The sequence below is a fragment of the Podarcis gaigeae genome, assembly GCF_964106915.1.
Source record: "Podarcis gaigeae genome assembly, chromosome: 10".
Taxonomy (NCBI): Eukaryota; Metazoa; Chordata; class Lepidosauria; order Squamata; family Lacertidae; genus Podarcis; species Podarcis gaigeae.
In genome coordinates, this window is record NC_139686.1 from 73,773,736 (window position 1) to 73,788,845 (window position 15,110).

A 15,110-nucleotide genomic window follows, 5' to 3' on the forward strand; every position below is an offset into this window, starting at 1 on the left:
CCAACCACAGCCGCACGACCAATTTCTTCATGGCCTGCTGAATTTCTGAACTTGTTTGATGGTGATTAAAATTAATTATTGTAAGAGAAAAAATATAGACCTGGAAAGCACTTTGTCCGCTGGAAAGTAGCACTGAAGTGACTGGTATATGTGGTGACCTGCAGTACAGCATCAATCGACTTCCATGTTTGACACTGCTTGATTCCTATCTAAGGTGGCCGATTTCAAATGTCCCAATGGTTTTACACTAATTCTGTGAAAACATTCAGCCATACTACTGTTGGCTAGTAGTGGATAGTACGACTGCCTGTATCACTTTTGGCCTCCTTAGGAAGTGGTGATGCTAAAAATACTTGCCTTAAGATTAGTCCCCTGTTATTCTTCATCTGAGCCATTATTCCCACCGTCATAAATGGCTATATCTTTCATCTTGAGAAATGAGAGTAAAACCACCTTCTCCATTTCAGCCACCTGCAAAGACTTGATTACAACATTCAGTTCAGAGTTAAAACCAATTGGCTTCTGGCATCTTGTACCCCATTAAAATTTGGCTGCCAATTTGATTCTGCTTCTAAATGTAAGGTAGAGGACTGACTGGCTAGGCTGGCTTTAAACTGATCACAAGCTTCCAGCACATGCAGTGAGGGAATATCTCTTGCTGGCTTTCAACTGGCAGCATCTGGAGCAGTGCTGTGACCTTCTGCCAACCACACCTGTGAGCAGAGGCCTTCTGGGAACGGGAAGGAGCTGATGAATGATGACGAGCATTCCTGGGCTCTGAGAAAGCGACATCCTCTGTTTACAGAGAAACATATTTCTCCTGGCATGTCAAAAACCTTTGCATTTTGAAATGGCAGGCGGGCTAGCCAGAAAGGTATCTCGGACACATTAGTATTCTGAACCCTGCTCAAGACTAAAGACTGAACAGGAAAAGAGTCTGCAGAACACCTGCCCACAAAAGCGTGACAATTTGCAAGTCCTCTAAATATTAGGCTGCGCCTATTTCCATTTGTGGCTATCACTGTAATGTAATCATAGGGTACATTTCTACACATGTTTTAGTGATGAAGCAAGTCTTGTGGGTGCATTTAACACAAAGGCCAACTTCCTATCTCAAAATCTGAAAGGTGAATCAGAATCTGGGCTTCAGTCTAGGAAGGCTGTGTGTGTTTGAAGGAAAATTACAGCATAAAAACTAAAGGAGAGCCATGCTGGATGAGGCAAAGACCCATCTAGTCCAGCCTTAGGTTATCAGAGTGGCCAACCAGATGCCCGTGGGAATCTGAGAAGTAGGACATGGCAAGGCCAATAGCACTCTCCCCATTTGTGGTTCTGAGCAACTGTTATGGCCAAGTGTGGAGACCATGGACCTTTAGTTTGGTCCAACAAGCCACTTCTGTTGCCCTTGAAAAAGCCAGCCAGGTTGTGGGGACTCATGGCCAATTGGCTGGATCTCTCACACATACACCCAAGAGGACTGATAGGGGCAGCTTTTTTGATGAGAGAAGTGGGGGTGAGCAGCTGGAAATGAAACAGGAGGGGCAGGAGTGGCAATGCTTGTGGGATGTTAGCCAAACATAGCAATGTATGCATATACCCTTGTTCATTTAAAGCATTGTGACAACATAGGCTGTTGGAGAAGGAGGGTTCTCTGGACGCAGGGCAGGCAATAGGCAAAACTTGCTTTTCTGCAAGTCACCATGCAGGAGGATTATTTGATTTCACTGCCTTCAGCTTCCTTTTCACATCTGCACTGGAGTCTGGCAAGTTCAAACCAACAGCGTTATCAGACACCTCTGTGATCGGTCGATGCCTGTGTTGTGCTATTTCATGACTGGGTAGCTTCAAAATCTAAAATTGTCAACCAGGAACCCAAAATAACAGTTTAACAATAAATACAGCTCCCCAGCTCTTATACAGAAGCTTTTGAATTATGCATAGAAGTCTGGAACAAAAATATCAAAATTATCCCCACCTCCAGGTCTTAAAAAAAAAAATAGCAACATGAACATTCTTCTTGTTTTTGTACATCTCTTTGTACTTGCTGTGTGCTGTAATGTTGCACAGCTATTGTCATTGCCCCATCCTATACTGAAGATCTGCTGGCTGATGAGACACACAGTTTCAGACAAGGTGGTGCCTTCCATATGTTGCTGGATGACCCTTGCATCATTCCTGACCATTGGCCACAATGACTGGTGGGGCTGATAAGAGCTGGAGTCCATTGTTATCTGCAGGACACCATGTTGGTTATCCCCTCTACACAGCTGGAATGCAAGATATGCCACCACTGCCAAAAATACAATAGTGAAACATTCCGGATACACTGCCAAGCCTAAGGGGCAATACATGTGCTTCTCTCCCATCTACAGATCCACAGTCCAAGACACAGGACCCTTGGAACTGGGGCGGCTGATTGACTTTCAGGATATACATTCCATTTCAGGATGCTGATCAATAGAGGCTTTGAATGTGCTCCATACTTCTTTGTTGTCAAGTTTTTCACTGATTCCCCCACTCTAATTTTAGCTAGCTTCAAAATGGGACTCAGAGGAGCGGGGCAGTAGAAATGTCAGAGAATTATGATGGAAGCAGAAATGAGAGTAGAAATTGCCAATGTTTGCTTATTTGCCCCATGTGCGAAACAAAAGTAAATCTAGCAAATGCAATCGGTGTTTGCTGTTGTTTGTTCTCAGTTTGCGGATGATATGTAGTGATGACTTTTCCCCATTTGCATTTCATTTGCGTTGCATGGAAATGAATAGCCTTTGCAGTCAAATGAATGGTGTGAAATGACATAATTAATTATTTGAAATTCCACCAAAGTGGAATGTGGACAGCAAGACGATTCATGTAGTTTTTGTTAGAGCCCAAACTGCAGCAGAATGGAAATAGCACTGCATGCAATGACTATGGGGTGATACAGTAGATCCCTATGGGGCAGGAAGCTTGATGAGCTCAGAGGAAGTGACCCCTTCTCTATGCTCAGGCATAAACCTGAGGGGTTAGGCCTCTCAGGATGCACAAGTGGTTCAGGTGCTGCTGCAGAAGTAGCCGCTGGAGAGGGGAAAGGAATGAGGAAGGACGGGGGAAATGATTCCTGCTGGTATTCTGCCAGGCAGGCTGGCTTATGTTGTGCCTGGCCCAGGCTGGAGCCAGAATGACTCCTCCTCGGACCCCAGCATTTCCAAAGTGCTGCCAGGCCCATCTGCAGTACAGGACCCATGAATGAGTTTTCTGACTCACTTGTGGGAGCTCCTTGACTTGTGAAATCAGAGGATGGGGTCAAACTACACCCCAACCCCACATCAGGCAGTGCAGGCACAGGTACTTTTTTGTGGTAAGGAAACCGAGGTAAGAATGCACTTGGAAGTGTGGCAGCACCATATAACCCCCACCCCCCAAAAAAAACCCAATCTGGATGAATGCTCAATAAGCAGGCCATCTGGAAGCACAGTGTGCATAGGATTACAGCCTTTAAAATATAGTAATTGTTTAGACAGGGTTTCCTTTCCCAAAAAGGTGGGGTATGGTGGCATATTATCTCCATATACACTTCACATCCCATTGATACTTTCCCTTAACCATAAAAAGGCAAACAACATAAAGGGCACTTTTAAGTGACATGGAAAAATGGTTGGGAGCTTTACTTTCAAAGGATGGCCTTTTACTTTCTTTGACGGCCTTTTGATGTGGTTTTCGTTCCATGAGCAAAAGACAGCATAGCTGAACTTGTCATTTCAGCTGATGAAGCAGAGTCTATGCCAGGGCCATGTTGAAGTGAACCCTGGATGCTGGTCAAGCACTGAAAATAGACTTGCCTGACCTGATTTCTAGGTTTATGACCTGATTTATTTCTCTAATGGTGTATACTTTCTCTACCCAAGAGGAACGTCAAGTGTAAAATGGAACTGTTCAGCCAAGCTTGGAACATGATTTTTGTGGCGAGGCTGAAAAGGTGAGGCTGAGGGGGAATTTCAGAAAACAGGAAATTTGTGAAGCTAACAGGAGCCTGAACCTGCAGTGACCTGTTTGCTTGCAGTGTGTTGCATTCCTTTTAAAGTTCTGCTCTTAGTGTTTCTGGGGACTAAGATTTTCTCAGCCACCATTGTCTCTTCTTTCACTCCATGTCGCAAAGCATTACATCCAAAGCTGTCATATATTTAGTCAATCTGAGCCAGTTTTGTCTGCTCGGATTGGCTGTTGCCCCGAGACAGAGCTCTGTCCCAGCTCTCTTCCCTGTTGCCCAAAATGCCAGGAACTGAACCTGAGATGCTAGGTACGCACAGCATCTGCTTTCCCTCTGAGCTACGGTGGCTTGTCCGTATGTGGCTTCTTCCTTCATGTTTCCTTCACTTGAGAGGCATCCTTCATTCTAGTCAAATAGTTCTGCTTCATTCCCCCCTCGCCATCTTCACATGCTCTCTAATCTACTTCTGCCTCCCAGCCTGCAGGCATCCTCATTAGGGATATCCAAGTATTTGAGTAGGGATGCTTACAGAAGCTTGGGCCCCAGTTAAATGCTTGAAAGCACAATTGAGGTATACCTTGATCCTGTGAGCTGCTGCTAAGGCTACCTTCCTTGGTTCGAAGAGCCCAGAATCTTACCTTGGAGCACAGCGGGGACGAGGCTCCTCAGGCCTCAGCGGAGAGTCTTTTTCACTGGCAAGTGCAACTACCAGTCCCAGAATCCTGACATGAAACTGCTGTTCTCTGCAACATTTCCATCACAGAGCCCCAGAATTCATGGTAGTAAACAAGTGGGAGATGTGGTGAAGCAGAAGCAGGAGAAAAAGCTAGTGAGGAGGTAGACTCCTTGAGGGAGTTAGGCCCACGCACGGAGGGCCTCTTGCACAACAGCCCTTCGAAACCTAGACCTGGCATTGCACCCAGATTGTTTCCTGCCCTGCTCCCTGTCTCTTTTGTGTCACATTGCCCTTCTGGAATCCCTCTCTCTAGGGTTAGCTTGTGAGTTTAAAAACAAATTCTATGAAGTACTTAGGACTGAGATTTCTCTCTATCTCTCAGAAGTGCTGCATAAATTTGCTGTGGTTGTTCTTACAGATTTGTTTCGGTTGTATCTCTCCCTTTTTCATCTCTTCCATGAAGCAGGTGATATTTGACACAGCATGCTTTGTTTGTATATTTCAGATAATTTATATACCATGATTGTTGGGAGAAAAAACCCTCAAAGCAGTTTATCTGTTTGATCACATCCATTCCTAAGGATTTTTAAATGGTGCACAATCTGCCCTGATGTGAGCCCTAGAGCTTTTTAGAAATGTTCCTCTGAACTTGCTTCTTTCTTGTGGAAAAACCTCCAGCCACTTTGGATACTTCTGAAATGCTGTCAGTTAAAGGAAGAGATACAACAATAACATCTTTTGAGTGTGTGGTCATGTTACGGATGTCATCGTATTTGAATGCTTGCTATCCAGATTTTGTTATTGCCGGCTTTTGCTCTTGCTTTCATGCGTAAAAAACTGCTCATGCAGGAAAGCCCTGAGATACACAGCAATAAATATTCTATTTATGTATTTAGATTTAAATTTTGGACATACTAAAGGAGTGTTTCGTTTCATCTAGCATAAAATGCACTTTCCAGTTCCAGTTGCTTGAGCACATTGTTAGCAAATCTAGAAGCATCTTGTCCTCAGAATGCGGCCTGTTCACGCAGATAACTTAATGTAGATACCTTCATTGACTTAAGAAAAAAAGGCATCCTTATTGGATGCTAGCTTTGAGAAGTGCTGCTTTTCATTCATGTCACTTCCCTGTAGGCAACCACTTCTCAGGCAACCACTGATGGCAACCACTTCTCAGGCTCTTCTTGGTGGCTGCTGCATTTAATGCACTTAGTTTTAAAGCTGCACCCCACTCTGCTCCGTGTCACTTCTTCTCAGCTCTCGCACTCTTGTGGCTCCTGGAGTTGAACAGGAACGCTGACCCCTGGGCTCAAAAATCACTAAGCCATCAGTCCTGAGTGCCGTGGCTGAATTCATTAGAGGCAGAACTAATCACTATTCCTATTCCTACTGACTCCAGAAGAGTAGCCTTTCCAAAAGACTTATTTAGCTATGTAAAGGTAAACCATTTGCTTCCATTCTCTTTCCTGAGCAAACATACCTGCCAAATCCAATAAAAGGATATTTGGCACTTTCCCAATCTTTTGTCCTCCATGCTTTAGAAAGTATTAAAGTCAAACTAAGAAACCTAGGAAAGAGATAGAGAGATGTCCCTGTTCACACAGATGCACATGCAAGCATGTGTCTCCATGTGGGCATAATATTTTGAGGGAGGGGCAGAGTTACATGTGACAAAATGTGATCACGTTTGAGGCTATGCCTGTGGAGGAAGGCGGTTGGTGTGCTACACAACCACAGGCTGGATGGGACCAACAACAAGAGCCGTGAGCCAATGCAAATACGCATTGTAAGCCCTCAGTGTACTTGGCAAGTGAGCGCCAGGTGCAAAATAGAGGAGTGCCAATGAAGTTCTGTATGCAAAATGGAGGCAAACAGCTGTTGGTTTGTTTATAAGTGGGGGTGGTGCTCCTGGAAGAAAACACTTTTCTCTCCAGGTCTTATTGATGGCCAAATACAGTGGTGCGCATGTGTTGGAAGTTAGCAAATAGATTAGGTGTAAAATAAGACATTAGCATGCCTCCAAACTCTTCTTCCTTCCCTGAACAATGGGGGCAAGTCTGTCTTCTATTAACGAGGATAGCTGTTGTCTGCCAATGCTTGATTCTTCTGACATGCTTGCAAATACTTTGCACAGTCACCTATAGATCAAACCTCAATGAGCCAAGGTGTCAAGGGGCATGGCCGCTTCGCCATAAGGTCCCAGGGGGAGGGTTACACCATTAAAGCAACATTAAAAACAATTTAAAACAATCAGTAAAGTGAGAATCAATGCTCAGAGGCTTTAGGACTGTATAACTTGGGGTAATTCCAGCTGTCAATTTTCTCCCCTGATCGTCTTGCTTTGTAGTCGGCCCCAGATGCTACCTGTGCCATTCCCAGTTATTCCATTTACTGGAAAGATCAGTATAGGAGTAGCAACAACAACATTATTGAAAACCAGTAATGGTAGATCTAAACCCAATAAGAGCAGGAAACAATTCCGGTTTCTGTCCCATGTTTGCTGTTGCTGTCTCTGGGTAGCCAACCAAAAGTTCTATCTCCCAGCTTTTCAGGGCTTACTGTGGGCAACTGCTTTCTTTTTATTGTCATCTGTTATCTTGTTAGGCAGTGGGCAAAACTGTCAGCATCTCATAGTGCTCTTCTAGGGCTTGTTGCTGCTATAGATTAAACTTTCGAAGAGTCCCCAGCGTGGCCTCCATCTGTCATGTAGTTATGAAAATGACAGCTCTCTTTGTCCAACTCTATTGTGACTTCAACCTCCCATTTTGTCATCGTATTTTATATCATGGATATAAGACACTTTGGTTTTCAATAACAAAATGTGCTCTATTCATCTTGGAACAAGGCTACACTATAGGTACAGAATTGTAATTGTCAGGACTAGGCCATGAGCAGAAGTCTGAGGTGAGCCAAGAGACAGAAGCTGTGGAAAAACCAGAAGTCAGAACCGAAGGACAAGTCAGCACCACAGAAATCCTGCAGCCATAGGAGCCAACTCCTTTGTGCCTGCATCGCATCATGTGACCGATTATGTGTGGGGTAGGGCTTACCTGCCCCTCCCATATTTTATTCAAGTTTACACCCCTGCCTGGAGGCTAGGTTGAAGAATAAGCTAGAAGTCAGGTCAGAACTGAAGCACAACCAAGGATACAGGAACTTACCAGACATCAGGAAGACCTTGTTGTGCAAGCAAGGCTTAGCTGGGAAAGAAAACCTTTTATACTCCTTTCTACACAGGAAGTTCCAGATGTCCAGAAGGTTCGTGACATGGGGAAGCTGCACACAGACTCCAGCAGCTGCTGCCCCTGAGCCACACTTGCAGGATGCCACACGCAGAAGCATGGGAGCAGCATCATATGAGGCTGCATTATGGATGTGGACACTGGAACCATATACATGGGGTCAGTTGCATGGGTTGCTCCCACCCAGTCTTTGGCTACCTGGGACAGGGATGATTAGGTGGGAAAGATCCACACACTAGGATCTGACGATGTGCTTTTAAGATTTACATGCATTCTGTAATCCCATGGAATTACCCCATGGGCAAACAACTCCCATGCTGCTGTGGAACAGAAACAGGCTAAACAAGCAATATATTGTTCGATTATACCATTTCAACATTATCACTGGGACAGCTGGCATCTGTATGCTGCATGCATGCAACAGTGTCGGTCTGTGCACAAAGCATTTATGATTCCATAAATTCTAGAAGGACTTCTAGAATGAGAACAAAGCTGAATCTGGAATGAGGAAGATCTGACCATACATACTGAGAGAGACAGCACTGGCAGGTGGAAGGATCTGTGTGTGAATGCCTGTACCCAGGCATAGGAATATACAGGGCCAGATGGCAGAGAGTGATCACATGGGAAGTAGAGATGAAGAGAGGGAATGGAAAGTAGCTTATCAGCATGTAATAACCAACCTGCTGAACTTTGAATGACCGTGCAAATCAGCATGCCAGGATGGAGAAATGGCAACAGGGATTTCATTTGTAATTAGAAAGGAAGTGTATTTGTTTGGTGTTATAAAGGCTTAAAAATCTAATTTCATGCTTTTAGCCATTTGGCTCTTGAGCACAGGTTGCAGCAGTAGAAGAAACCTCACACAGTCCATCTGGACAGCCAGTCTCTATGCCAGAAGTGGATCGGCTCCCTTTGATGTAAAACTGCATCATTATTCTGGGACTTGATCCCAGCCCAAATCAACTCCCCCCTCCAACTTCCTTGATTTCAGCTTCAGGGTTAATTCATATGAACATCACAATATGCAGAGACTGCTTGGTATTGCTGTGTAGATTGGCTCTCTGTACATAGTAAGTCATTTGAGTGCAGGCTCAGGCTACTGTACATAGATCGTGGTTTTAGTAGACGCTGCTGACCCGTATTTTGTGGTTTACAATGTGTGCAAAAAGGCATACTTCTTTGTGCGGAGTACCTGAAAATGACCAGCTTAGCTTGGAGAACAGCCAATGCTGAACCATATTTATGGACCGAACTGTGTGGAAAAGGCATGGTCCTTTGTGTGGTGCTACTTGAATATAGCCAGCTTAGCTCGGAAAAGAGCCAATGCATGCAGCAATTTGGCACACATTTCCAGAGGGCTCTTTTATACAATCCTCCTTGACAGTTCTTGCTTTGTATAGCTTCCTTCACACTCAGCGGTTTTCCTCTGACGTGTATGTTTTATTAGATAATGTCAAGGCCCTGTTTCTAGGTGGTTTGACAATGATTCAATATTCTTCCATAGCCTGGGTACTCAGTGGTGCCGCCACTCGGCCTGCTTGCTCCTCTCGCTATCACTTTGAGTAAGCAAGCAATTGGCGAACTCAACCTTGGCTAGATTGGGAATTGACTTTGCATTTACAACTGTTGTCAGCAAATGTTCAAAAGCTTCTCTGTCTTTGGAACATTCTCTTGCAGCTTGTATTGTTTGCGTGTGCATGCTGTGCTTTATCATTTTGCCCTCTGGGAATTGTAGCTTGGTCTGCCTTGCACACAACCCCATAAATAAATCCAGGAACAAGATAAGGCTTTGGAACTGGGTGGAGGAAAACAACTTGTAAAAAGTTTTCAAGAAGCAATCAAGAGATTTGATTGAGCTGATTAGAAAAGATACTCACGCAACAAAGGATTGTTTAATTGGATAGCCCAGTTATATATTCCACAGAAATAATCAAGTCTGAATGTTTACAACTAAAGAATGTGTCCACATGCACCTACAAGGCACCTGCTTTGGGGATATTTGTCTGCTAAATGCTGACAGTGCATGCTCAGAGTTTTATTTAGGATTCCATGTTAGAGAAGAACATCTCAGAGAAATAACACTTGAATTGTAAAAGAAGTGAAGAGGGCCTGATTTGGAGTCAAATCAGATAACCCTGGCAAGATCTCTAGGTCAAGCTACTTTCTGGCTTTTAATTATCAGATTTATTTCCACACTGTACATCATCTATAGTATTTGTTTTTGCAACCCTATCCTGATTACATCCAGGGCATCCAGGGCATGTGAACTTATTATCCTATCCTAGTTATATAGGATATATATATATATATATACACATATATAAAGATCTAGAATCTTTATATAAGGCAGCTACATCTTCTGCCCACTGTCACAATGTGACTCCCCTCACTCTGGAAGGGGGAATGTTCCCCTGAATATCCTGGCTGGGAAGTTAGTGAGATGGTAGGCTTCCAAGTTCCAATCATGGTTCAAGTTTTAATTCTAAATCCCCAAGTTCAAATGTTTTTCAGTTGGTATTCTGGAGGGAAAAGGCCATCTTTTAACAACAAAGCAGCTGTGGCTGTTTCTCCCAGATGTGACCATTATGTCCAAATGAATGAGGATGTCACACACCGGTTCAGTTTGAGTCTTGGAGAGAAGGCGGGGAGAGGGCTGAAGAGAGCTGCCATCAATCTGAATAATAGACTGGATGGCAGCAATTTTCTCTTGAACATCTGAGAGATGTCATGAGTTGTGATCTTTCAAGTAAACATTGTCAGCATATTGAGATGTAAAGTCTCCTCCTGCTGATTCACAATAGGTCACTCAAAGAATAAAATGGAATAGAGTGAAGATCAGTGACAAGTTCTGCAGTACTTTTGCAGTATTTGAATCAGGCCGGAGACAATAAGTCATAAACGTGAAGAAGAGTATGACACGTGGTTCTTTCAGGAAGGCTTTTATTTGTGAATGCCTACTTGATGGTGACAGCCACAATTGGATTCTATGGCAACACCAGCCCCAGAGATCAAAGATGTGTTATGTAAACAGGGCTTTAGTAGATAGTCTTGTTTCTGGGATGAAGTTGAATATTGACAGAAACTGCTTATTGAGTTTGACCAGAGTCAATGATCCCTGATTAAATGCAAAGTACTGGCTGTCAAGTCAACCTTCAAGCTTATTGCTTCCTTTTTTATTCCCACAATGCTCAATTCAGTCATAAAAGCCCAAAGGACTTGACTACATGAACATGCCAGAATAGTCTCTCTCCCCACATTCATGATGGTCTTGCTTCTGTGTCAGAACAGAAATGGTGTAGGGTTAATTATTGGAGAATGATAAAAACATTCTTATTTTTGCAGTGTGGTTTGCACTGTGGACATGTGACCAGTTCACACCAGTGAATTTCTCCATACCCAGGCCTCATGAATGCAAGGGGGGAAATACTGTGACTCAAACAGTATGTTCTTCAAATTAGTAGCCAGGCCTCATGATGATCACAGCTGCTCTGTCCACCAGTTCACACTAACTTTCTGTTGGAGATATATACTGCTATTCCAGTTGTTGTTCTTCTTCTTCTCTAACACCATAGGCTCAGAAATTTTTGGAGCTAGTTTTTAAGTATGTCACAGTGGATGGCAAAACAGCAAAATATTCCTTGGAGCTAAAACAGAAGCCCCCCTTGTGGTGTATCTTTTGATTTGGCTGTACTTTTTATTTGTAAGACATCCCCTGACACCCTTTTTGGGTGAGCAAGGAGTGTCTTATGTAGATGGGAGTCTGAAGATTTGAACCCACATCTGCAGTCAGTGCACCCCAGCAACAGATGGTCCAAGCTTTGGATCACCTCTCAATGATCAGCTCACGGCCTACTTAATGTTGGACTCTGAAAAGTGATGAGAAGCAGCCATTGCTTTTTTTGTGTGTGGCAAATATTCCCCTCCTGTACTGAAGCCTGTCACAACCTCCATATGGTGAATGTTTCCATGGAGTTCAATGAAAAGCTTTAATGAGCTCCCATTCCTCTCAGTTTTTTGTAATGTTATAATTGGGGACACAGAATACGTGCATCTGACCTCTTCGAAGCGTTTGCAAACAGACACTTCTTGAGGCTCCTTGACCAGTGGAGCAGACCAACATGGCAGGTGGCTCAGGGGGGGGGGCACACCAAATGAATGAGCTCATTATATGTTGGGTTGAGGCTTTCCTTTCCTCTCTGCTCACGACACAGTTTTCACTGTTCGTTGGTTGCTGAAATCTTGAAATTCATTCCATTTGAATAGAAGGAGGGAAAGAGAGCCTGTCTGTTTGACCAATTCTGTCAAATCAAATCGTCAGTCTAAAGTCCTGAGATGACATGGGTTGGCCAGTGGAATTACAATAGGGTTAAAGAGACCGAGAATCTCTCAGTGCCTCCCTGAATCAAATACCGGGCCATCTATCAACGGTCCTATGGAGACAGGGCTGTAACGTATTTATCAACTCTCCATTGTGCATTAAATATTACAAGGAAGCGCTTGTATGCGTTATAAAATTTATTATTGCAATGAAATGTCTCATTTTTGTCTCTCTAGCCACAGTAAAATCCATCTGCAGGTGAGCAAATATATGACTTATTCCAGACAGTATTTCACATGCATAACAAAAGCAACTTTGATCCTATATCTAGCTCTCTTGTGCTAAATAATGTATATGCACAGGCAGTTAGAAATGAAATGTATGCGAACCATTCATGAGTGAAAACCTTGTCTTTTGCTCTGTGTATCTCCGAGTGAAGGAAAGTTCTGGGGACGTCTCTTTGGAGTGCCAGTTTCCATCTCAAGGTGCTTTTGTAAGAGCATTTTGCTGCTGCTGCTGCTGCTGCTGCTGCTGCTGCTGCTGCTGCTGACTGCATTTTTAAACCACACATCATCCATTGAGATTTGAGGGAGGTTTACAAAATAATCAATAGAAGTACATATATCACAAAACACACATTAAAGGATTACAGTAATTAAAGTAATATAAATATACAAGCTGGGTATGAAGGAGCAAGTAACATTTTGCTCTTTTTTGTGTTCTTATTATTCCATTGCAATGTTGTGTGCTGTGTACCTCTTTGCTTTATTCTTATGAAAGTGCAGTCTATTTTTTTATAAGTAAATAAGTAAAAACCCCAACCAATACTGCCAGCAAACCCCCCCCCCCCCCCGGTTTCTTTCATGCCCAGGGCAAATAAAACAAAAGCTATTTTTCCTTGCTAAATATATTCAATTTGTTTCTACGAGCCTCCACTCAATGGGTGCCCACTGAGTGATAGCTACTAGCCATTAACTGTTATCACTGTTCGTTCAGGCAAACCTATTCTAGGTATCCTGTCCAATGCTTTTAGTGTGTGGTCTCCTTTTGGCATATGCAGGGTTGGGTATGTTTGCTTAGAAGATATCTCTTTTAAAGGAACATGTTCAGAGTTGGCTGCATCAGGAAGATAATAAGAAAGGATTTAGCTACACAATCTCCAAATTCCAAAAGGAAATTTTAGAGGATAATGCTAAATTATTAAAGGAAGCGTATAATATATTATTTGTCAGGATGCGGGTGGTGCTGTGGGTTAAACCACAGAGTCTAGGGCCTGCCGATCAGAAGATCAGCGGTTCGAATCCACATGACGGGGTGAGCTCCCATTGCTCGGTCCCAGCTCCCGCCAACCTAGCAGTTCAAAAGCACGTCAAAGTGCAAGTAGATAAATAGGTACCGCTCCAGCAGGAAGGTAAACGGCATTTCCGTGTGCTGCTCTGATTCGCCAGAAGCGGCTTAGTCATGCTGACCACATGACCTGGAAACTGTACGCCAGCTCCCTTGGCCAGTAATGCGAGATGAGCCCAGAGTCTGTGACTGGACCTAATGGTCAGTGGTCCCTTTACCCTTTACCTTTATAATATATTATTAGAATGGGAAACCAAAGATGAAGAAGTCAAATCAGTAATGATCAAATGGGCACAAGATTTGGGGCATAATATACAATTTGAAGATTGGGGGAAACTGTGGAAAGTGAATTTGAAATTCATGGATTGCATATTGTTGAAAGAGAATTACATGAAAATGTTGTATAGATGGTATATTACATGGGCAAAAATGGCAAAAATGTATAGAATAGGATTAAATAATTGTTGAAAATGTAAAGAGAAGGAAGGCACTTTCTATCACGTGGTGGGAATGTAGAGTAAAAAAAATTTGGGCTTATGACTAATGACTAAATTGAAGGCCAAATTAGACTCTGGGACAAATAGGAGTTTTGGAGGGTTTGTTAAAGTTGGGGGAATTGTCTAAGGCCAGTGACCAAGGATTATGGGAGTTGGGGGTCCAATATAAACTGGAGGACCACAGGTTTCACTCTCTTTGGTGTAAGAGAAAGAGTCAATCCCTCTACCGATGCCTCGTTATCCTCCCTGGTTGCTTTTAAAAACAAACAAAAACCTGTGGAAGACCCTATCATGGAACTCACAGCATCTTGTCTAGTTTGACCCTAAGACAAAGCTTTTCCCCATGCTCCCATTTGTTTACTGGTAGATGTCATGGCAAGCAGACTTTCATCTGCTCATCACCATTGCTGGGGCTGATACTACTTCAATCAAAAACTCACCAATTTTTTGTAAAGTGCCATACATATTAGGGGTAACAACAAATCAGTGCTTTATCAGATATCCAGTTCTGATGTCTGAGAAGCTGGTTAATTTCAAATTCTTTCTGATTCTGCCAGTAGCTGGCAACCACTGCCAGGCTCCGCCCACCACTCATAAATTTCTGCCCTGCTAGGCTCCTAACAAGTTTTTACTCTGCTGCTGGGCCCTTCTAGAGCATCAGAATTTTTGAAATTAAATGGTCACCCTAGTGGCGATATTCCTGCTTCCACATTCAAGGCTGAATAGGCTGTGAATCTTCAAGCTTGTTGCTGTGCTAAAAGGTTTTTTGTGGAGAAGCTAATCTATCGCCTTACATGAGGAACTATCCATGAGCGTGTCTGTCAGAGAAATGTCTTGTTCTCCCTTCATTACTGTTGAAGCAATCCATCACTGCATGCTCTAAATGGACTGTCATACTGTTGTCTAGTAAAAGTCACCCAACGCTCCCTGACCGCCAACTGTGGTGGATGGTTGAAAAGGCAATATCAACTGCAATCAAGAACACGTAGACAGAATTTACAGCCTCACATCCCACTGAGCTCTCTCTACTGCAAGGATTACCTGTCTTTATAATCAC

The 15,110-nt window shown here is 43.3% G+C and overlaps 1 protein-coding gene and 1 long non-coding RNA gene across 4 annotated transcripts in view; one reads left to right on the forward strand and one right to left on the reverse strand.

Moving 5' to 3' along the window:
- Positions 1–15,110, forward strand: part of FRMD4A (FERM domain containing 4A) — a 418,655-nt gene that overhangs the window by 106,807 nt on the left and 296,738 nt on the right. The gene's annotated exons all lie outside the window — the stretch shown is intronic.
- LOC310825250 lies at positions 1,526–9,539 on the reverse strand. Its single transcript, XR_014555195.1, has 3 exons — positions 8,257–9,539; positions 4,680–7,569; positions 1,526–4,440 (listed from the first exon to the last, which is right to left on the reverse strand). It is a non-coding gene; the product is annotated as an uncharacterized lncRNA (long non-coding RNA).